At 50.7% G+C, this 24,160-nt stretch overlaps 1 protein-coding gene and 1 long non-coding RNA gene across 13 annotated transcripts in view; one reads left to right on the top strand and one right to left on the bottom strand.

Moving 5' to 3' along the window:
* Window positions 1–1,987: 1,987 nt before the first annotated feature.
* Window positions 1,988–9,251, bottom strand: LOC148162889 (uncharacterized). Of its 6 annotated transcripts, none has more exons than XR_015766429.1 (5): window positions 9,019–9,251; window positions 7,080–8,550; window positions 6,658–6,756; window positions 5,294–5,351; window positions 1,988–3,128 (listed from the first exon to the last, which is right to left on the bottom strand). It is a non-coding gene; the product is annotated as an uncharacterized LOC148162889 (long non-coding RNA). The 6 variants fall into 6 exon arrangements; XR_015766431.1 differs by having other exon boundaries at window positions 7,080–7,233; XR_015766432.1 differs by lacking the exon at window positions 9,019–9,251 and adding an exon at window positions 8,899–9,008 and having other exon boundaries at window positions 7,080–7,233.
* A 288-nt stretch (window positions 9,252–9,539) lies between these two features.
* Window positions 9,540–24,160, top strand: part of SUN1 (Sad1 and UNC84 domain containing 1) — a 52,717-nt gene continuing 38,096 nt past the window's right edge. For 6 of the 7 annotated variants that reach the window (XR_003607363.2, XM_028091831.2, XM_028091830.2 and 3 more), the window contains exon 1: window positions 9,540–9,627. The gene's annotated coding sequence lies outside the window, so the exon portion shown is untranslated. The remainder of the gene's footprint in view (window positions 9,628–24,160) is intronic. The other variant, XM_028091832.2, reaches the window with a different exon arrangement.

Below are 24,160 nucleotides of genomic sequence, written 5' to 3'. Positions count from 1 at the left end.
AAAGACGTGAAAGACCCATACTCTGAAAACTAGAAAGCACGGATGAAAGAAATTGAAGAGGACAAAGAAATGGAAAGCTATTCCATGCTCGTGGATTGGAAGAATGAATATTGTTAAAATGTCTATGCTTCCCAAAGTAAAATACACATTTAGTGCAATCCCTATCAAAATACCAAGAACGTTTTTCACAGAGCTAGAACAAACAATCCTAAAATGTGTATGGAACCACAGAAGACCCCGAATAGCCAAAGCAACTTTGAAAAAGAAAAGCAAAGCTGGAAGCATCTCAATTCTACAGTTTGAGTTATATCACAAAGCCGTCATCAAAAACTCTATAGTCCTGGCACAAAAATAGACACATAGATGAACAGAAAAGCCAGAAATGAACCCACAACTCTATGGTCAATTCAGCTTTGACAAAACAGGAAAGAAGAGCCAATGGGGAAAGGACAGTCTCTTCAACAAATGGTGTTGGGAGAACTGGACAGCAACATTAAGAAGAATGAAACTGGACCAGTTTATTACACCATCCACAAAAATACGCTGAAAATGGATGAAAGACCTAAACGTGAGACCTGAAACCATAAAAATCCTAGAGGAAAACACAGGCAGTAATGTCTGACAATGGCTGCAGCAACATGTTTCTAGATCTGTCTCCTGAGGCAAGGGAAACAAAAGCAAAAATAGACTACTGGGACTACATCAAAATAGAAAGCTGCTGCTTCTTCTTTTTTTTCTTAAGATTTTATTTATTTGACAGAGAGAGAGAGAGCACAAGCAGGGGCAGCAGCAGGAGGAGGGAGAGGGAGAAGCAGGCTCCCCGCCGAGCAGGGAGCCCAATGTCGGGCTTGATCCCACGACCCTGGGATCATGACCTGAGCCGAAGGCAGACACTTAACCACCTGAGCCACCTGGGTGCCCCAAAATAGAAAGCTTCTGCATGGCCAAGAAATCAATCAACAAATCTAAAAGGCAACCTATAGGGCGCCTGGGTGGCTCAGTCATTAAGCGTCTGTCTTTGGCTCAGGTCATGATCCCAGGGTCCTGGGATCGAGTCCCACATCGGGCTCCCTGCTCGGCAGGAAGCCTGCTTCTCCCTCTCCCACTCCCCCTGCTTGTGTTCTTGCTCTCGTGCTCTCTCTCTCTCTCTGTCAAATAGATAAATAAATCTTAAAAAATAAAAATAAAAATAAAAAAAATGCAACCTACAGAATGAGAGAAGATATTTGCAAATGACATCTCTGATAAAGGGTTAGTACCCAAAATATATAAAGAACTGATACAACTCAACACCCAAAAAACAAATAATCTAATAAAAAAATGGACAGAAGAAATAAACAGATATTTCTCCAAAGAAGACAACCAGATGGCCAATATACACATGGAAAGAAGCTCATCATCACTTGGCATCAGGGAAATGCAAATCAAAACCACGATGAGGTACCACCTCACACCTGTCAGAATGGCTAAAATCAACCACACAGGAAACAACAGGTGTCATCGAGGATGCAGAGAAAAAGGAACCCCCATGCATTGTTGCTGGGAATGCAGACTGGTGCAGCCACTCTGGAAACAGTATGGAGGTTCCTCAGAAAGTTAAAAGTAGAGCTACCTTATTTACAAGAAAAAAATATGTATATACACAAAAACACTAATTTGAAGGGATACAGGCACCCCATATTAATAGCAGCATTATCTACAATAGCCAAGTTATGGAAGCAGCCCAAGTGTCCACTGACTGATGAATGGATAAAGAAGATGTGGTGTGTGTACACACACACACACACACACACACACACACACACACACACACACACACAATGGAATATTACTCAACCATAAAAAAGAATGAGATCTTGCCATTTTCAGTGACATGGATGGAGCTAGAGGGTATAATGCTAATCGAAATAAGAGAAAGATGAATACCATATGATTTCACTCCTATGTGGAATTTAAGAAACAAAACAAAGAAAAAAAGAGAAACCAAGAAACAGACTAGTTATTTATTTGAGAGAGAGAACACAGGTGGCAGGAGGGGCAGAGGGAGGGGGTGAGGCAGACTCCCCACTCAGCGGGGAGCCCCGCTTGGAGCTCCATCCCAGGACCCCGGAGTCATGACCTGTCAAAGGCAGATGAGACGCTCAACGACTGAGCCACCCAGGCTTCCGGAGAACCCGACTCTGAGCCATAGAGAACACACACACTGATGGTCAGCAGAGGGGCGGGCTGTGGGGCTAGCACGTGGCCCACAGAATTCTGCCAAAGGACAATTGTTGGTGTTGTATGGAAGTGATGACTCACTCTGTTGAACACCTGAGACGAACGTTACACTGTATGTGTACTGACCGGAATTGGAATTTTAAAGTAAAATAAAAAATACTTTGCTAATTGCTTGGTAGCAAACATCCCTCTCCTCAGAGAACCTAGAGCATGGGGAGGCCCCGCGGCCTGAGCGACGCCGCCTGGCTCCGTGCTCTGCAGGAGGAGGTCATCTTCTCTGCTTCTAGGGAAGAGAAGCCATCAAAATATCTCTTGCCTTTGACCCAGTGACCCCACTTCCAGTAGTTTATTGAAGGAAATAGTTGGGCCAGAGAGCAAAAGTGGGTGTTCAGGTGGTGCTCCTTCACGGTGGGACATCTCCAGCCACAAGGAAACGCAATGAGGAGAATTCATCCAGACAGCGATAGGGGTGCTCACGAAAGAAGACGTACAGTACAATTCCAGTTTTGTTTTAAGAAAAGAGAGACGTATGTCAGAGGATGCTCTAAAGCGTGAAAGGTGGTTCTTTTTTATGGCTTGCTGCAGTGATGTCCTAAAGTGATATTAGGTACCCCCCCTTACTGGTTGTTTTTTTTTTTTTTTTTTTTCATTTTTTCCCTACAACACAGCTTGCCTTGAAGTAGAAGAATAATAAAAACTGAGAGAGGACTCCTCGCAGGGGTGGCCTCCGCTCCGGTCAGAGGGCAGCCTCCCTCTCTCCCGTCTGGCTCCCAGGTCACGGTGTTCAGGCTGCCCTTTCTCCTCCGAAGGGGTTGGAGTCCCCAGGCAGGTGGTTTCACAATCAGCGGGAGAATTGCATCCACGGGAAGACCCCGGGGAAGGCTGCTTTCCACATGGCCCACAGAATTCTGCTAAAACACACATAGTACACAACTTACCGTCTCAACCATGTTTAAGTGGGTAGTCGGTGGGTGGAGCACATTCACACTGTTGCGCAGCCGCCACCGCCAGCCATGTCCAAAGCTCTTGCGTTCTCGCAAGACAAATGGTCCCCATTAAGCTCGAGCCCCGCTCGGCCAGCCCTGGTCCCACAGCCTACTGTCGGTGAGTCTGACAACTCCGGGCGCTTACGGAAGTGGACCAAACACACCGTTTGTCGTCTTGTGTCTGGCTTATCTCACGGAGCATCGTGTCCTCCAGACTCATCCCTGTGGCAGTGGGCGTCAGAGTCTCCTTACTTTTGTAAGGCTGTGACATCCCACCACGTGGATGGGCCACCTCGTGTTTATCCATCATCTGCAGGAGACACGTGGACTGCTTCCACCTCTTGGCTGCTGTGAACGTGGGGGAGGGGTTGCTCAAGACCAGGATACGGACTTGGGCTTTTCCCCTGAGTGACCTGAGAGCCATGGAGAGGTCACAGGATGGAGGAGTGTTGACAGCTAAGGGTGGGTGCAGGGAGACCAGCTGGGGGGCCCCTGTGGTCATCTGAGCAAAGGCTGGTGGTGGCTCGTGTCAGGGGCGTGGCCACGGTCAGGGGCATCTGTTTGAAAGGTAGAGAGGAACTGAGGAGAGGTGGAGTAAAGGTAACAACATCTGCATCCGGAATTCAGAGGTTCCCGTCTAGAGGCATGCATCTTGGCATCATCAGCTTATGACGTGTTGAAAGGAATGAGCGTTGGATAGAAATAGGACATCCAAGGATGAGCCCCAAACTCCTCAGCATCCAGGGGTCAGAGGGATGAGGAAGGACCCGAGAAGAAGCTGAGGAGGAGCCAGAGACCCAGGGGAAGGGTGTTGAGGAGGAGCATGATCCAGATGAGGCTGCCACCAGCCACTGGCTTCTGTGAACCAGAGGTGCAGGGTGACTAAAACAGAAGCCCGTGTTGAGAGCGAGCGCATCCTGATATGGATCTTTGAATTCCAGAGTTTGGAACAGCGGGCCAGAGCAGGGACGGCCAGCGCCGTCTGCTCGGTTCCTTCTAGGAACCCCTACGTCTGTTGTGCGTGCGAAACCACACCCGGGCCGGGGAGCTGCCGATGCCAGCCTCAGGGTGCAAGCACAGGCGGCAGAGACCAGCATTCCCTTCTGGATGCCACCCCCCCCCCCCGCCCCCAGCCCCAGGAGGAGCCAGAGGTAGGCAGCACAGGAACCAGCACCAGGAGAAGTGAAATTGTTTCCCTCGAGGCACTGCTCCTGGTAATTTTCCTTCACCGGCTTCTCCGCCAGCCCTGCCTTCTGATCTCACGTTGGCCCCAACATCTAGATGCACAAAGCTCGGGCTTGGGTTTCTGACCCCGTCTTACTTACTCCTCTCCCAGGAGTCGGGTTCTGTTTACAGCTGAAGGTATGAGTTCACGGAGAAGAGAGGACTCTTCCCTCTGGCAAGGTAGCAAAACAGGTGTTTGCTGCCCTCCATCTGCTTCCCTGCTCTCAAGACCACGAGCGGACCCACCTGTCTCCTCTTTCCACTCTAGCCAGGCTGCTGGTGCAGCTTCTGCCTCAGTTTCCCTGACCAGCAGCAGTGGGAAGACAGGAGATGTCAGGGACAGGCTGTTCGCTGCCCAGGCAGAGAAGCAGACCCTGGCTGCGCTCTCCCGCCGCCTGTCCTTGGCCCTCCCTCACGTGCTCCTCCTGTTCCTCCTTGGATGGAGGCCTTCTGTGCCTCCAGCGTGAGAGGACCAGCACTCCCAGGGGCAAGGTCCTGGTACCGGGATGTCCACCATCTCAAGTGAGAAACCCAGGCAGTGGGCTCTGGGTGCAGAGCACAAGGACGTTGGCCCCCACAGGAGCCATGCCCCTGAAAGCCCTTGTCTTCATGCATGTGACACGTGACAATCGTGAGTGTCCCTTGGCCTGGTCTGCAGGAGTGCAAGGTAGTGCCTTGGGCCCACAGAGTGCTGGGGTTTCGGAGGTGTGTGACCCACCTGCCTGCAAGCCCACGATGGGGGTCCTGAGCCCCCTGCCTGTCCCCAGACGTCAGTGGGCTTTGGCCTCAGACTGCCTCTGCTCCACGGCATAGCTGTAGGCAGCATTTCCCACCAGCATCCCTGTGTAATGGACGTCACTTACCTATCGCTTCCAGAGGGCCAGGTGCTGCAAACACATTGCCTTCATTCTCCCAGAGGCCCTGCAGGCAGACATGATCAATCCTGTTTATAGTGGAGGCCCCTGGGGCCCAGGGAGGCCACGGACAGGTTGTGCCACACAGCTCCAGTTGGCTGACTGAGGGTGGGTGGGAGGCCAGAGCTGCTGGCCCCCCAACCCACACTCCTCCCACTTACCCCTCAGGGAAAAAAACCACTTACAATCTTCCATCCTTAAAACCTGTCATTATTTTATGCCACATCCATGGGTTAAGACATTGCAAAGTGGAATCTCTTTGCTATTTATTTAAGTGATGTGAAGTTATGTTGAAAAATTGCTTTTAGGGGCGCCTGGTTGGCTCAGTCATTGGGCGTCTGCCTTTGGCTCAGGTCATGATCCCGGGGTCCTGGGATCGAGCCCCGCGTCGGGCTCCCTGCTCAGAAGGGAATCTGCTTCTCCCTCTCCCTCTCCCCCTGCTTGTGTTCCCTCTCTCGCTGTGTCTCTCTCTGTCAAATAAATAAGTAAAAATCTTAAAAAAAATTATTTTTAGTTCCAAAACATGGGAAAGTCGCAGAGAAAGTTTGATTATGTTGCTTCTCTGCCTTGACTGAAACATTTCTTCATTAATTCTTTGGAATTTATGTAGTTGGAAATAAATGAATCATAGTTGCATTCATTCATATAATATACAAACATATTAAACCCACCTTATTTATCTCTATGATACATGCAGATATCTGCATGATATATAAATGTACTGTTTGTAATCATAATCTATATTTACTAACTTTTAAAAAAGATTTTATTTATTTATTTGACAGAGAGCAAGCAAGAGAGCACAAGCAGGGGGAGTGGCAGAGGGAGAAGCAGACTCCCCGCTGAGCAGGGAGCCCGACGTGGGACTCGATCCCAGGACCCTGGGATCATAACCTGAGCTGAAGGCAGACGCTTCACCGACTGAGCCACCCAGGTGCCTCTGTATTTAGTAACATTTTAATAAATGCTTTACATATATTATAAAATAATCTTTATGGAACATTTATTATAAAGATAATTTTGGTCTATCTATAACTGGTGACATGTTGTCTCTGCACTGAGAGGCCCTACTTCTGGGTAGAAGGCATGCCCACAGGTGGTGTTCACCATAGTGAGACGCAGGAAGGGCTTGAACACCCATCGGTACAAGAATGGTTGGGTCAGATTTGCTCTGTTCTTATCGTGGAGTATGGTACATCCAGCATAAGGAATGGAGTAGAGCCCTTGGTACCAAGGGGCTCCATCTCAAAGCCTAATGTGGGGAGCGGGGCCACGCTGAGCAGAGCGGCCGTGCACTGGTGGTCCGCACGCACCTGACACCCAGCGGCAGGGCGTGCATCCTTGTGGGAACCTGCTTGTGTGCGGGAGGGTAGAGCCACTGCGAATCTGTCCACGAGCCTCCCTGTTGAGGGCTGAGAAGGGGACCAGGGAGCTTTAGGTTTATGTATCATCTATCAATCATCTACCCTTCTCTTTACCTACTTAACTACCATCTATCTGTGTGATTGCTCCCCCCTCTCCTGTCCAGGGTGGAAGGGGGAGGTAATTCAACCCTCCTCTGTGGCTCACTGTCATTGTTGATCCCTCCTTATTTTCCCCAGTTAGTCTCCGTATCATTCCCTACTCCACTGCCGTTCCCTTCCCCGCAGGCACCCATTTTATGGTTGGTGTCTCTCTTTCTTGCTCTAAGTGTCCTTATTACACTCCAGCCCTCTTTGGGTGTGTTTTCACTCACCTAAATGGTGTTATGCTGTATAAGTCTGTGTTCTCCAGAGAAACAGAACCAGTGGAAGAACACACGCCGGGGAGGTGCATACACATGGAAGAGATTTCCTTTTCATTTAGCTTTCCAGTCATCTAGCAGTAGTTTTATTTCTTTAAAAATGAAACTTCAAAAATAAGAAAAATGTTAATAGTTAATTCGGGATAGTGGAATCAAGTTGCATGTTGCAGTACTTTTTTGTAGTTTAACGTTTAGAAACTTTTAAAACTTCTAAAACTTTGAGTTCATTGTGCAAAATACAGTAACATCAAATAGGACAAGAGCAATCTACGATGCCCCTACTTGGATAGAATCACTGGCATCATCTTTCTGTGCTCTGTGTATGTGTGTGAACACATGGAGTCCCACAGCACATAGAATTTTCAGTTAAAGGCTTGTCATTTCCTGAGTGCATTTCATGTCCCAGCCTCTACACATTTGTGTGACACAGTAAGGTGCTGTTTCTTTCCTTTTTTTTTTTTTTTTTGAAGATTTTTGCTTATTTATTTGAGAGAAGCAGAGCAGAGGCGGAGAGAGACAAGCAGACTCCCCGCTGAGTGGATCCCATGACCCTGAGATCACGACCTGAGCTGAAACCAAGAGTCAACGTCCAAACCAACTAAGCCACCCAGGCGCCTGTTTCTTTTTCCAGAACTAGCTTTGTTCTTGGACGTGTCTCTTCCATAATTTAAGTCTGCGAGGTCACGTTCACGTCACGTTCCCTTGTGACTTCACACTGACTAGCTGTCACTCGAAGGATCCTTTCCTTTTCTTTCCATCTGGAAGCCAGGGTCCACACATACTCTGCGTCCTTGAACAGTGAGTGAAGGCCTCCAAGTGTTTAACTCCCACCTCAGGGCGCTGGCGTCTGCGGTTCTCTCTGCCCAGAACGTTGCTGGTTCGCTCCGTCCGGGTCTCCTCCGTCACCACCACAGCAGCTTTCCCTGCTGCCACATCTACATCTGCAGGCCTCCCACGTCCTAGCCCTGCCTCTGCTTGTTTTCCTCCAAGCTGCTTACCCCGTTCCCCAGGCCACTCTCTGAGGCTTGCCCAGGTGCTGTTACCGCACAGCTCCGGCCCTGGAGTGTGGGGACATTGTGGGAGTGCAACCCCAGTAAGGAGGGTAGTGCGCCCAAGGAGCTGTCCAGGAGGGTCACAGGTGGGCCAGGTGAGTGGGGAAGGCCCCGTGGAGTTGCTGGCCCACAGCCAGAGGGAGAGGAGAGGGGCAAAGTGGGGGAGATGGGCAAGCAAGGGCCCCAGTCGTTCCCTAACGGGGCCCCGCAGAGAAGTCTCCGCCTTCTCGGGCCTCCTCCGGAGGGGTGGACCAGGTGCTCTCAGAGTACTTGTTACTTGGGCTCCCACCGCGACGGTAGCAGATGGACTCAGACCAATTCACTGGTACAGACGAGTTCCAGCCAGTGAGTCCAGACGAAGCCAGCACAAACTAGGTGGAAGCCAGTAAGGGTGGGTGTGGGTCCCAGGACGGACTCCAGGTGTGGAACCCGTCCCCTAGCTCAGGTGCTCACTGGAGTGAGCACCGGTGGGCCTGTGCCTGGTTTCGGCCTCTTTCCCCAGGTGGCAGAGACAAGACCCAGAGGACTGCGGGTTTCCTCCCGGCACTGTGTGTCCGCACGGGGGACAGTTTTATCCCTGCTCTCAACTGCTTCTCACTCCTCCGAGCATCCCGTCTTGCTTGTTAAATCCTAAAAAAGTCCCTCCCTGTTTTTGTTGTTTTTGCCAGAAATAGTTTTGCCCTCCCCCCCTCCCCCTACCTAGGGACCAAAACGTTTACCTGGGCGGCCACCTGTGCCGGCCGCTACTGCGCACGCGCGCGTCCCCCTACAGGACAGCGGACTTCTCCCGGCTCCTTCCCCGCTCCCTCGATCCAGCAGCCCCCCACCCCACAACTCACTCCCGGGGAACGCGCCACCGCTGCCCGAGAGACGCGGCCGTTGCGTGCGCTTGCGAGCGGAGAGCAGAGGGCTCGCCGGGGCCCTCCCGCCAGCCGGAGCCTCAGTCTCCCCTCCTGTAGAGGGGGCGGCAGTCGCCCCCGTCCCGCCCTACAGCGGTCCCCCCAGCGGCCCCTGCAGGGCCTGGGGCGCGGGACCCGCGGGGCGGCGGAGCGGTACGGGGACGGTAGCCTCACGCCCCTCCCCCCGCGGCCCCTCCCGCCGCGGCCGCTCTCCCGCCTCCGCCGTACGGCCCCCGCAGCGTACGTCCCCCCTTGCCGTACGGCCGGGCGCGTCGCCTCGCAGCCCCGCCCACTTCTCCGCCTCGGGACTCGGCCTCAGCTCGCGATTGGCCGGGCTCCTAGACAGGCCGCCTTCTCCTTGGCCGAGGGGGCTTTAGGTGGCGCGCTGCAGATTGGTGGAAGTCCGCGTTGCGCCCGCCCCGCCTCCAGGCGCGGCCCATGATTGGTTGGCGTCCGCAAGAGCTCCTCTCCGGATCTGGTCTGGGTGGCGCGGACCAGGCCTGGGAGGGCAGCGGCGGCGCCGTCTGTGGTGGCTGTGGCGCGAGGCAGGTGAGCTCCTGGGCGGGGGTGGGGCGGCCCGGAGCGAGGTCGGCTGGGGGGACAGGCCTGGGGCTAGGGCGTCCCTCACGGCAGGCGGGAGCTGCGGGCCGGGGACGGAGGGTACGGGCCGAGCCGCAGGCCCCGCCTGGGCCGCCAACGGCCGCCGCCCCCTCCTCGGCCCCGCGCGTCCCCGCACCTGGCCCGAGTCTGCGGCAGGCCTGTCTCGGAGCGTGCCCTCCGCCCGACGTCACTGGCGTGCCGGGGTGCCGGCGGGACTGTGGGGGCGCGTGCGCACCCGGGGACCTGTGTCGTCGCTGCCCGCCCCCACCCGGGCGCCCTCGACCCCAGCGCCCCGGATCCCCTGCACCCGGGAGCCCCCGCCTCCCCCGCTCACCCACACCCGGGAGACCCGGACCCCCACCCCGCCAACCCCCGGGAGCCCCCGCCTTCCCCGCTCACCCAACACCCGGGAGACCCGGACCCCCACCCCGCCAACCCCCGGGAGCCCCCGCCTTCCCCGCTCACCCAACACCCGGGAGACCCGGACCCCCACCCCGCCAACCCCCGGGAGCCCCCGCCTCCCCCGCTCACCCAACACCCGGGAGACCCGGACCCCCACCCCGCCAACCCCCGGGAGCCCCCGCCTTCCCCGCTCACCCACACCTGGGAGCCCCGCCTTCCCCACTCACCCAACACCCGGGAGCCCCCGCCTCCCCCGCTCACCCACACCTGGGAGCCCCGCCTTCCCCACTCACCCACACCTGGGAGACCCGGACCCCCACCCCGCCAACCCCCGGGAGCCCCCGCCTCCCCCGCTCACCCAACACCCGGGAGCCCCCGCCTCCCCCGCTCACCCAACACCCGGGTGCCTCCGCCCCCCAACACCCGGCAGCCCCCGCCTTCCCCACTCACCCACACCTGGGAGACCCGGACCCCCGCTCACCCACACCTGGGAGACCCCGACCCCCACCCCCCAACCCCCGGGAGCCCCCGCCTCCCCCGCTCACCCAACACCCGGGAGCCCCCGCCTCCCCCGCTCACCCAACACCCGGGTGCCTCCGCCCCCCAACACCCGGCAGCCCCCGCCTTCCCCACTCACCCACACCTGGGAGACCCGGACCCCCGCTCACCCACACCTGGGAGACCCCGACCCCCACCCCCCAACCCCCGGGAGCCCCCGCCTTCCCCGCTCACCCACACCCGGGAGCCCCCCCCCACCAACCCCCATGCGCCTCGGTCCCCTGCTCCCCTGACCCACACCAGGGTCCCAGGCTCGGACTCGGGGTGCTCGGCCTCCTTGGAGTTCCGGGTGGGGGTGGGGCGCCCCCTTGACCTGTTTTGCAGCCCTCCTACAGGATCAAGGAGTTTGCACCTTGTGCCCCTGTGCGGGCCGGTCGGGGCCTAGTGTTTGTGGGACCCTCACCCTCAGCCCGCACGTGTGAGCCAGTGTAGAGTGCACGCTACCCACCTGGCAGCACAGCGCTCAGGAACAGTGGGGAGGGGGCCCGGGGACTTGTTCGTGCGCCCCACGAGCACTCTGGTATGCCAGGCCTAGCATGCCAGGTGGTGCTCTGTCGTATCAGAGCTTCCAGGAGCTGCCCCAGCATGTGCTGCTCTGGTCTCAATCCGGTGTGTACAGACTCCCAGGGTCTGCAGTGCTCAGAAACTTGGGTTTTGGTTTATTTTCTTCCATTTCGTCGGACACTGTGTAGTTCTTCTAAGTCTGGAAGCTCATGATGGTTAGTTCTGGGGGATTTTTCTCTCACTGTTTTCTTTGACACTTGTTTTAGTTGTCTGTTTTCTGTGTGTTTGGGAAATACTATTATTTGGGCGTTGGACCTTTTGGACCCTATTTCTACCTTTTAAAAATAAAATCTTTCTCTCTCTCGTTTTCCATTTTTGTCTTTTTGTTTCACTTTGCCAGAGATTTCCCCAGTCTTTTTTTCTCCTTTATTTAGCATTTTATTTTAGCCATCGTATTTTAACCTTCCCAAAGCTTTTTTGGTGTTTTTTCCCTCTAAAATTCAGCAGTATGTTTCTTATTTCATAGATGCAGTAGTGTCTCATTCTCTTCTTCCATGACCTCACTTTTTGCTTGTTTTGGTCTGTCTTTCCTGAAATGTTGGGTAATCTTGGTTGAGCATATATATCTGAGAGTGGGACCCTGCCCTGTCCTTGGGAAGTTCTGTGCACCTGCTCTGGCGCTTTCACTGTTGGCTCATAGGAGTGGGGCTTCCTGGAGGAACCCTCAGCGGTATTAACTTTAGGTTCTTTTATTGGGCTTTTTATATTCTCAAGGGCTTTCCACTCTCCTGCCTTGTTTTCAAAGTTGGGTAGAAGAGTGTGGCTGTGACCCTCAAAAATTAGTAAGGAAGTGCTCACTCATCTCCCTTTTCAGGAGGCCATCCTGGAGCTTCAGGATTCCTCTTCTGCTGTAGAGACCCCTCGTTTTTTGTAATTGTTTTAAGATTTTATTTATTCATTTGAGAGAGAAACAGAGCACAAGCAGGGGGAGTGGCAGAGGGAGAGGGAAAGCAGGCTCCCCACTGAGCGGGGAGCGCAACATGGGGCTCCATCCCAGGACCTGGAGATCATGACCTGAGCTGAAGGCAGACGCTTAACGACTGAGCCACCCAGGTGCCCCGAGACTCCTTGGTTTTATCCTCCAGTCTTTTTTGAGGGAAGGCAGGAAGCAGGAAGGCTACCTACTACTTTTTTGTGACTTGTGAAATACACAACATAAAATTTGCTCCTTTGATGTGTAGGGAGCTGCATTAGGTATGCTCTGCAACCATCATCACTCTCTAGTTCCTGAACTATCTGTTTGCCCCCTTAGTGGAAACCCCATACCCATTAGCAGGCAGATCAGACAGTTCATTGCTAGTTTATAGAAATACAACTCATTTTTGTGTGTTGATCTTGTAATGTGCATCTTTGCTGAATTTGTTAGCTTTTATAGTTTTTTGCGAATTGTGTAGGATTTCCTATATATGAAATCATGTCATCTGTGAGTAGAGATAGCTCCAATTTGCTGTCTTTTGTTTCTTATTCCTTCCTAACTGCTGCAGCTGGAACTCCAGTACCATGTCAAATAGCAGTGCTGAAAGGAGACATCCTTGTTCTGTTCTTGATCTTGGGGGGAAGCTGTCTTTTACCATAGAGTATGATGTGAGCTATGGGTTGAAGTAAATGCATTTTATCAGGTTGAGGAGGTTCCCTTCTATTTCTGGTTTGCTGAACATTTTTATCATGAGAGAGTGTTGGATTTTGACAAGTGCTTTCCTGCACTGAGGTGATCTTGTGGTTTGCCTAACTGCTTTTAAACAGACTTTAAGCGTTCGATTCCTCCTGTATTTGCACTCCAGTCTATACTCTTCCAAATGGAGACGGGTGCCACTGTTGTAACCATTCGGGGGTTCCATGATGACAGCTGGACTCTTTCTCAGTGTTCGTCATTACAAGCTTGTGATTCAGCTTTTTCTGGCTTAGGTGTGTTTTCATTTATCCATTTGCATTCTAGCTTCTAGGTTTCTTGCTGTTGTCTTTTCTTCCTTTTGTTTTGCTCTGTGGTTATGTGCCTTTAGGAAACAATCTCTTTTTAGGAGGGGTATCAGAAGAGAGTGAGAGCTACCATCTTTGTTCAGTGTACCATTTTTAACTGGAAATTCCTGGGTGACCTATTTTCAGACAATACTGGCATTTGATGGAGTGTCTGCTCATAGCCATTGTTTCCTGGTTCTGAATTTATGGTGATCAGATGGTCTCCAGACTCTGAAAGTAGAGCCAGTTTGAATTTGCTCACAGTACAAATGCCAGGCAACATTATTTGGTAGAAGTGACACAGGATGGAACCATCCTTTAGCATTGCAACTCCTGCCCCTACCTAAGTTATTTCAAGGTGAGGCAAGAGCACAGGGAGTCACAGTGCCTGGGAGACCCCCCGGGATTCAGGGGAGGTCATCCTGAGCACATCGCAGAGGGGAGCACCCACATGTAGGTTCGCAGGGCAGGTGGAAATAAGACAGTGACAGCGTACACGCGGGAGTGACGTGGGAGCTGGGGTGTGCCGCACCTGGTTCCACGCGGGAGTGACGTGGGAGCTGAGGTGTGCTGCACATGGTTCAGTGGGTAGTGATGGTGTCCATGCGGGAGTGACGTGGGAGCTGGGGTGTGCTGCACCTGGTTCAGTGGGCACCTGTGCTCGTTCTTTCTTGCTCCCCTCCATCCCCAAATTTGGAACTCGTTGCTATTTTGGATTGCTCACCTGTCCTGATTTCAGGTAGAAGAGACTGGATCTGCTATGTGCTTTTGAAACCGTTTGCTTGCATTGGGCCAAAACAAGCAGGATTCGCCGATGGGAATACGGAACACACCGTTACTGCCCATGGCATATATTGTGATTGGTTCCACTTTGTTGGGGAACTTGTGTCGTTCATTAGGCAGTTCTGTAGTTTGAATCACATGCGTCATCAACCATGCTTGTTATCTGGGTGCTTCGTTCATTTAGTCACATGGGGCACTCAGTGAATGGTCATCGGTTGCAAGTTTCAGTTTAGGAGCTAAGAGCTATGTGACGCGTGCTTCTTGACTGTGCAGAATAGAGCTGCCGTCCTCGATGTAAGTGGTGGGGAGAGCGCTCAGGTACGGGTGAGTGACTCCCGATGGGGAACGAGCAGCTGCCCCCGGGGACACGTGTAGCTGGAAAACAAAGCTGTGCTTTGCCTGGTTGCTTTGTTTTTCAGTCATTGTCTGTATTTTATTGGATCTTCAATTAATATTATTGGATGATGTGAGCTATATCTAGAAAATGGAAAACAGATCAAGTTGATGATTTCTTCACTCTCTACTACTTACGCTGCAAACCTTTTTAATACCAGAAGACACTGACTTTGAGCCTGCTGCTTCATGTTTGGGAGGACGGAGCATGAAAAGGGTTATTGAAAACTGGTGTGGATTTAAGTGTTCACAGTACAAGTAAAAGCCTGTAATTGCTGTTCCTAATTCTCATTCCCAATTATAGTTAGAAGTAAAGCGCAGATGATACAACTGTTCCAACCGGACGAGCACACGTGAGCAGCACTTTGAACCATTAGTTATTAGTTAGGAGAAGAGTAAGGCCCAGGTGAGCGTGACCTTTTCTGCTCATCACACATTTGTATTGCTCTTGGCATGGTTTTGCCAGGTGTGGTCAGACAAGCAGCAGAGACTGGATTTTCAGATTAAAGGCAAAGCGAGGAACACGCACAGCAGTGAGTTCTCCCCACTGTGCAGGCACCTACATAGTGTTGATTTATTCAAGTGATGTTTGGGCGCTGCCCTCAGAGAGTGCAAGGTCTTGTCAGAGAGAAAGACTCATTAATAAGCAATTATTACAGTTTTTGTGGAGTGGTGAGTGCCGGGGGAGTGCTAAAGCTAGCAGCTAACTTGGATGTGGGGTTTGGGGCTCCAGGAGCGCTTCCTGGACGTGGAATCTCAGCTGAATTCTGAGGTTGGGCAGAAGGTAGCCAGGAGCATTTGGGATGGAAAGAGACCAAGGGAATGAGGGTGGGGAATCAGGAGGGCCTCCCAGACAAGGAAAGAGCATGGGCACTGTGTCCATGGGGTGAAGAGAAGAGCATTGTCTGAGTCCAGGCCCTCGTGAAGCTCCCCCAGGGGTGGGTGGGAGATGGAGAGGAGAAGTGAGACGTCTGGATGGAGGGCCTGGTGCCGTCTGTTTCTTGGGTCTTATCTGTGGGTGCTGGGGAGCCATGGTGGGATGTGAAGGCAGCGAGGCGGTCGATCTCTTTGTAGATAGACCATTCTGGCAGTATTCTGGCTTGAGGGGGCAAGGCTGGAGGGCAGGAACTAGTCAGGAGTGCTTGCTGGAAGCCAGCAGGAGATGGAGCAGCAAGAGGAACCAGAAGGAAGAGGTGGTGACCCACTGGGAGGGGAGGAGCAGCCTGAGAGGTGATTTGGACATGCTGGATTTAGTTATTCGTAGATCCCAGCGGAGATGCTCAAGTACAATCAGATGCTTACCTCGCTGTACACAGAGAAGTTACAGACAGATGACAGGAGTCAGGTCAGTAATAGAATCCACAACAGACTGTTCATGTGTTCTTGGGTTGGAGGAGGCCTTTCTGAGCCGGACAGGAGGGTCCAGGAACAGCCGACAGTGCAGCCCAAGTCACTGGAGGCCGGCAAGGGGGTTATCCCAGACACGGATGAGACACGTCTGGTTAGTGTCCTGTCAAACAGTAAGAAAAAGGCAGCACCCCCAGTCTTCCCGAGTCAAGAGTCGTCACACACAGTCCGGCCCTCCCAGGGCCAGGAGGGGCCCCATCAGAGAGTCACTGCCCAGCCCTGCTGCTTGAAGACATTGGCCAGGGACAGCATCTTCGCCACAGAAATGGCGTCCTGGGCAGTCCTTCTAACTGTGCTACTTATAAGGAAATTTAGTGCATCCTGGGTTTGAAGCAAATACAGTAAAACTATGTTGTCATGCTTTCTGGATTCTCAGAAGAAAGACCCTTTATATTAACACGTACAAAATAAATAACTTGACTTTGGGCTTTTGCTGAAACACTAGGATAATACCACTGTCAGAGGCAGTGGGTTTTTTATTAAAAAGATCTGGAGCACTTTTCATCAGGAGATATAAGTGTGTGATAACGTGTCTTCACATAGAAGTAATTATCTTCCCTAAAAGTCAGAGCTATTTTCTTACGTAAACAAGCCCATCCAGCCTACATCTCTTCCTGTTGTCTCATCATTCCCCCCAAAAGGGAAGAAGCACCCTATCTTGGCTGGATACTGTTTTTCAGTACAGACTTGCTGCTGATAATAACTAACTTTCATTGAGTATTTTTATCCTGTGCCAGGCAACACCAAGCAGGTTAGGTGTACTCACTGGTTGGCTCCTCCAGTAACACTCTGAGCAGGGGCGCTGTTGGTATTCCCAGTTGATGGCACCACAGAGGTGTGAGTACATTGTCCTCTGCTCCCGGGTTCTCACAGTTGAGTAAAAGAGCCCGAAGGGACCCCGCGGGTCGGCCTGCCCCCATACCACTCCACAGATGAAGACCAAAAAAAATTGGTTTTGGAAAATAATAGTTATTGGGTTAGTTGTTGAAATTATAAGACTAACACCTACTCTTTATTTATTTATTTATTTTTTATTTGAGAGAGAGAATGAGAGAGAGAGAGAGAGCACACGAGGGGGGGGGTGGGCAGAAGGAGAAGCAGACTCCCCGCCGAGCAGGGAGCCCGATGTGAGACTCGATCCCGGGACTCCAGGATCATGACCTGAGCCGAAGGCAGCCGCTTAACCAACTGAGCCACTCAGGCGCCCTAACACCTAACTCTTTAAAAACAATGTTGAACAGTACAGAAGGGAGTGAGGAGTAGAAGTGTCAGTCTCTATAATTTACCATTAAATTTAGTGGTTTTTTTCTTCAAGTTTATTTTTTTTATTTTTTTAAAGATTTTATTTATTTATTTGACAGAGATACAGTGAGAGAGGGAACACAAGCAGGCGGAGTGGGAGAGGGAGAAGCAGGCTCCCCACTGAGCAGGGAGCGCGATGCAGGGCTCGATCCCAGGACCCTGAGATCATGACCTGGGCTGAAGGCAGACACTTAACGACTGAGCCACCCAGGCGCCCCTTTATTCAAGTTTAAAAAACATTCAAGTGTGTATACACACACACACACACACGTAACTTGTAGCATTCTGTGAAGCTCTCTCAAGTATTTTTGTTTTAGTCATTTGTGTCTAATTCACTGTTGTACTCAGTTCATTTTTAGGATTCTCAGTATAAATCACAGTTTTTCATAAACTAACATTATTTTATTTCTTAAGATAAAAACAGATGAATGCCAATTCCTTTTTATATGGTAGAAGTAATTACACTGAACATGACGTTTGGAAAACACTCATTTCTTTTTTTTTTTTAAGATTTTATTTATTTGAGAGAGAATGAGATAGAGCATGAGAGGGGGGAGGGTCCGAGGGAGAAGCAGACTCCCTGCTGAGCAGGGAGCCCAATCCGGGACTCCATCCCGGGACTCCAGGATCGTGACCTGAGCCGAAGGCAGTCACTTAACCAATTGAGCCACTCAGGCGCCTGGAAAACACTCATTTCTAACCCAAATTATGATCTTTTTTATGGTCTTACTTAGACCAAATTATGATCTTTTTAATATGTAGGCAAAAATAACTGATTTTTTTTTAGTCTCTACATTATTTAGTTTTAACAGGACTGATATTGAGCAGAAGAGGTACATTAAGATGTAGTTCTAGGGTGATGGGCACTAAGGAGGGCACATGATGGAATGCGCACCGCGTGTTGTATGCAGCTGACGAATCACTAAACTCTGCCCCTGAAATAATGCTACACTATATGTGAACTAACTTGAATTTATATAAAATCTTGAAAGGAAAAAAAAATTAGTTCTAAGTTTTAAAGGGGCACCTTGGAATTTTATTCTGAAAAGTAATCCTCTTTGCAGAGGAGTGACAAAGGAAAACCAGTGTAGCTGCCCTCCAGGTGATAAGGATCGGCCAGGGCGGTGGTAGAATGTTGGTCAGGTGTGCATGTGCGTACGCACGGCCCCTGGTCCCTCTCTGGAAGGTCCTTGAGGGACTGCCTGGCCAGACGCGCCAAGGCTAGCAGGCCAGCAGAAGCCGTGTGTGGTCAGCGCCTAGCATCCAGCGTCCCTGTGGGATGGCACTTGTGGCAGATGGCGTCTGAAGCTGTGCTGAGAGCTGGGAGGAGCGTCTTGTCTGTTGCTGTCCCCTTTGATTGCTTCTGTCCCCGTGGACAGGTTATGGGCAAGAGCCACAGCTCCTGACCTTCACCTCGGGGACCCGCCGCAGGTCGTTTCTAAAGATTTCTGATCGGAAGGCGGCGTTGGCCTCTTCTGCCTGGACTCACTCTGTCTCAGCCACTTTGCCAGTGACTAAATCACCTGAGGGAAAGTTTGATTTTTAACCTGCTCGTCTCTAGAAACACAGTGCTTTGTGCACTGCTTGATAAACATAACTGTCAACTAGGTGGTGCTACTTGGGGTCTCCAGGGGGTAAAAGGAGGTTCCTTTTTCCAGTTTTTCTTCAGAACTGATAGCATTTCCTAAGAAAATGTTGTGTGTTGAGATGTTAGTTTTTTTTCTGTGTCTTTGGTTTTGCCATTTCCTTGAAGCTGTTTTTCAACCCTTGCATGACTTGTAATTTTTGAGATTTTTCAGGCATGTTTTCTAGATTGTTACTAGTTTAGTACATTCTAAATAGTAAAAATTCAAATTATATGTGCTCACAGAACTAAAATTCATTCTTGGTTAAAGCATTCAAGAACACAGCTTTATATTTTCATCTCTACTGTATGATGTCCGTATAGCAGTGTGTACTTAAAGGGCATCGAAGGAGAAGCCTAACTGGGGCACCTGGCTGGCTCAGTCAGTTAAGCCTCCGACTCTTGATCTCAGGGTCATGAGTTCGAGCTCCTCATTGGGGAGCCTACTTAAAAAAAAAAAAAAAAATCTTAACTCTGATTTTATTTTTATAACTTTCTTTAGACGTTTTTTTAAACTCTGATTTTAGAACCCTACTAAGAACTGCATGTCTGTAAAGGTACTTAATTCCTTAGGTCGTAACCAAAGTTCAGCCTGAACAGAGGCCCTCTCCTTTTGTGCTTGCTAGCATGCATGTTCTCTTAGCCACAAGTAGAATGAGCTACAAGGAGACAATGATCTTTTCTGCTCGCAGATGCTGCACTCAGCCCTGTGACCCCTAAGATGTGTGCTTTTCCCGGTTAGGCATGGCAGCTCAGAGTCTGATGCTGCCCGTCCTGAAGAAGCTCTCTTTTACCAGGGCGGAGGAGGTGCCCTCATGCACTCTGCCAGGCTGCCCAGCTGGGGAGAGTCCCACCCTGCAGCTCTGGGCCTGGGTCCTGCCATGACCCCCGACAAGGTCCTAGCAGCCAGAGCAGAACACTCTGAGGACAGTGGAGCCTGGACAGGGCCCCTCTTTTGTAGCACATGCGTTTGCAAAATGTCAACCTCAGATTCTTTTCAGGGTTTTTTGATGCCATTGAAGACATTTTCAATCTGCTTTTTCACCTACTGTTGTGTGAGTGCAAATCAGCTTTCCCTTGAGTCTCAGGCTGGGGCTGCTGGAGGCAGGGCCCTGAAACCAGCAGGAAGGCTTTGGCGTTACAGGGATGGATGTGGAGGCTGGGAGCAGCATTTTGAAAATGCTTAGGACTCAGTTTAGTTAGTAGTGGGTCTAGAATCAGAGTTCTGACATACTTCTGACGGGTCTGAGACTGGTGCCCCTCCCATCCGTCAGCTCCCCGTGGAGCTGTCCGCACTGCCAGTGGCCTTTGCCTATCCTTTAGGCCTGGGGTTGAGTCAGTGTCCGTCTCAGGGGTTGCTCACTCAGAACAAAAACAATCCATGTTTAAAGGATTGAGAGCATAGGCTGTGTAAGTTCGTTCTACCAAATATTGACGCTCACGGTTGAGTGTCGTGTGCCGGGCACTGCCTTGCACACATGATTTCATCCCTTTTTCCACTTTATTTCATTTTCATCCTCTGACTGTATTTAGTGCTCCCGTTTCATGGAGGGAACTCAAGAGTGATTGCGAGTGTTCAGGGAGAGAGGGAGGGAAAACAGGAAAGAGCAGGGTCAGTGGAGAGAAGGACCAGGTAAATTCCAGGACCATGTGCCGTCACATCCAGGAATTCTGTGCTGCAGTAAGCTTGGAAGAGAGCAGCAACCCTCTCTCCCTTCGGAAACTCTGCGTCCCGCGTGGTGGAGCCTCCACATCCACCTGCCTCTGCAGGTTTTGCTTTGCCTGAGTTTGGTCCTCTTGTGCTTCTCCAGGGGAGAAGTGGTTTTCTGGCCTGTGGACTAAGTTGTGGCCAAAACACCCCCCTGGGCAACGGGTCTCATGAAGCTGGGGCTGGGCTCCGCACGTAGCTTTGTACTTAGATGTGCTTCACTAGAGAACATGACATAGAATTCATGTGGTTTGGGGAGTGAAATCAGAATCAGCTGGCAGAAGTAAGCATGTGTGTCGTGCCCCGGCCCCTCCTGTCTTCCTTTCCTCCAGAGCCATGCTGACCGGTGTTCGTTCTAGAGTCTGGTGTCTGTCCACACTGGTCCTCTCTGGAGGGTGTCCTCTTTGGGCATTTTATTACATCTGTATCTCCTCTCCTGACACATTTTATCAGAAGTCTACCACTGTCTCTCATGTCTCCCTGTTCTCACCGGTTGGATTTTTGATGCAGTCACTGCTGGAATCCTGTCATTCCCGGGATTCCGTGATAGCCAGTAGCTGTGCTTGGTTCTTTGATTGGATTTATTTCAGACACAAGAAATTAAATGTATTTATTTAGGAATTTCTTTTTTTTTTAAGTAGGTTCCATGCCCAGCACTGAACCCAAAGCAGGGCTTGAACTCATGACCCTGAGATCAAGACACAAGCTGAGATCAGGAGTCAGACGCTTAACCGACTGAGCGACCCAGGCACCCCCAAATTAAATTTATTTAAAATTGTGTAAGGCCTGCCTGAAACCTGGCTAGAGGTGGGATGGCTCAGCCTTGTCCTCTGGCTCATTGACGGGAAGAACAGGTTGCAGGACTGTAGCTGGTCCTGCACCTCCTGTTAGCTTCTGAAAACACCATTCTTCCTGCATTAGAAATTAACCAAAATCTCTTTCAGGTGGTTAAAAATGTGAGCACATATAAATTAACTTTTTAAATGAGGCTGTGAGTTCTCACACATGTCTTCCTCAGGCTCTAGCTCTTCTGTGCTGAGTCATGGGCTGAGCTCCTGGGTCCTCGGTGGCCCTTGTCGGTCAGCTAGTAGAGGTCGAGCTGGGAGCCCAGATCTGAGGGCTCTGCCCTGTCCTCAGCGCGGCTCTAGTGTCTCTGTGTCCTGGTCCTGATCTTGGAAGTAAATGCTCAGGTATTGGCTTTAGGGCTTCTGCCGTTCTCATTTGTAACAGTGACCTCCGTACACTTCAGGGATGTAGTCGCTAAGGGCGTATCAGACACCAATTGTAGCCTAGTTGGGGGAAGTTAGCGATCAGGACAGCTTTTTGCTGGGGTTTAATCACGTTGGTAATGCAGGTATTGAAGAATGTTAAGGTGAAAGGTCACTTTGGGAATGAAGTTGGGAAGATTGGGTTTTGTTAATCAAGTGAGTAACTAATAGGGGATAAAAACCCCGTCCGGTGTCCACTCTGGAGAATGAGGACAGTTACGGGGCATTTATAGTGTCACCCTCCCCAGCATTTCACGGTTGCTTGGTGAGTGAGTGCTCAGCGTCAGGGTAGTCAGGAGCCATTGTGAGACGCTGCCAGGGCGGGGCTGGGGCCCAGGGCCCCCGGAAGCCCAGGAGCGCTGGGAGCCGTGCTGCTGGGAGGGGACGCGGCAAGAAGACGCCCGGTTCTGCTCTCCCACTGCCCCTGCGCCTGCGCCTGGACTTCAGTGTTGGCCAGAGTAGACACTCGGGGGTCAGGCAGGGGAACAGGTGGACGAGCACACGGGTAATGCCAGAGTTAATTTTATCTGTCCAAAGAGCTTGAAGTGTATGCATTAATAGATTGCCACATGCGGATGCCCTTGTTGAAGTGCGTTTCACGGGCAAGTGGGCTAGGTCTCTGAGAGGGACTGAGGAGTATTGAAATGTTTAAAATGGAGGAGTTTCGTGGTGTTTGTTGAAATTAGTAGGCAGGATAATTTTTATAATGTAAACAGTGTTTTTTATTTCTGTGTTTCTTAACTCCTTAAAGAGTATTTGTGGAGCACCCAGGTGGTCACTTAAGCATCTGACTCCTGATCTCCACTCAGGTCTTGATCTCAGCGTTGTGAGTTCAAGCCCTGCGTTGGGCTCTGCACTGGGCATGGAGCCTACCTAAAAAAAAATTGTTTTTGGACTGGTTCAAAGAAAATGGTGTGAATCAAAGTACTTTTGGTTTAGTTTGTAGACAAGAGTCATTTACACATAAATACTTTTTGTCCATGTTGGTCTTTAATTTTAGTTTTATCTTTCATAGATTTTTCAACAGTAGGTTATGAATCATATCACTACCATGTGGGTTTTTTTTATATTTATTTGAGAGAGAGAGCATGAGTGGGGAGAGGGGGAGAAGGAGAAGCAGGCTCCCTGCTGAGCAGGGAGCCCGATGCGGGACTCAGTCCCAGGACCCTGGGATCATGACCTGAGCCGCAGGCAGATGCTTAACTGACTGAGCCACCCAGGCGCTCCTGTTTATTTTTAATTTGGAGGGTGTGTGTGAGTGTGTGAGAGAATATTTTTAGCCAGAGTCATTCCAAAGAAATTCAGATGACAATCTGAAAAACAAAACTTTTATTTATTTATTTATTTTTAAGTAGGCTCCACACCCAGTGTGGAACCCAACATAGTGCTTGAACTTCCGTGAGGTCAAGACTTGAGCCAATATCAAGAGTTGGATACTTAGGGGCGCCTGGGTGGCTCAGTCGTTAAGCGTCTGCCTTCGGCTCAGGTCATGGTCCCAGGGTCCTGGGATCGAGCCCCGCATCAGGCCCTCTGCTCCGCGGGGAGTCTGCTTCTCCCTATCCCACTCCCCCTGCTTGTGCTCCCTCTCGCTGTGTCTCTCTGTCAAATAAATAAAATCTTTAAAAAAAAAAAAAGTTGGATACTTAACTCAGCCACCCAGGCACCCCAAACCTTTTCTTTTTTTAAAGATTTACTTATTTATTTTTAGAGCGCATGCTCGTGCAAGTGTGCGGGGGAAGGGGTGGGTAGGGGAGAGGGAGAGAGAGAATCCCAAGCAGACCCCTTTCCCTGAGCAGGGAGCCTGACAAGGGGCTCTATCTCACGACCTGAACCAAAACGAAGAGTCGGATGGTTAACTGACTGTGCCACCCAGGTGCCCCTAAAATTTTTTTTATGATTTTATTTTTAAGTAATCTTCATGCTAAACATGGCTTGAACTCACAGCCCAGAGATCAAGTTGCATGCTCCACGGACTGAGCCACCCAGGCATCCCCCCAAACCTTTTTAATTAAAAAATTATGGTCTTTGGGGGAAAAATAAAAGTGTAAGCTGTGCCTTCTGCTCGTGCATCGTTCAACCTACAGTTTTCTGGTTTGGCAGCGCATGGGCAAACGGCATCTAGAATGAGCGCTTGACTGTGGCCTAGGAACATCGTTTAGCGTGCAGTCTTCTGGTTTGGCAGCGCGTGGCAAACGTGGGCATCTAGAATGAGCGCTTGACCATGGACTAGGAAGCCATTCTGTTTTAGTTAATAACAATGAAAACTTAGTACAGGAGAGTGAGAACATTTTGATACCTTTAAGAATTTAAAAATACATTTTAAAAACGGTCTGAGTCCCTCTCCGTTTTTTGGAAAGTGCCCCAGTTTTCATAATTATAAATGAGTAATCTAGGGTTTCCCTTTTCACTCCTGTGGGTGTATCATTGTAGGGAGCTAAACATAACAGAAGGACTTGTAACTATGAGAAAATTTTGTCTCCTTTGCTTAACAAATAAAAAACAAAAACCGACTACTAG

The sequence above is a fragment of the Eumetopias jubatus genome, unplaced genomic scaffold, assembly GCF_037043125.1.
Source record: "Eumetopias jubatus isolate StellerSeaLion01/CBP00866 unplaced genomic scaffold, mEumJub1_p1.0 scaffold_12, whole genome shotgun sequence".
NCBI classification, from domain to species: domain Eukaryota; kingdom Metazoa; phylum Chordata; class Mammalia; order Carnivora; family Otariidae; genus Eumetopias; species Eumetopias jubatus.
Note: the sequence above shows the minus strand (reverse complement) of the source record. Positions and strands in the feature narration are given on the sequence as shown.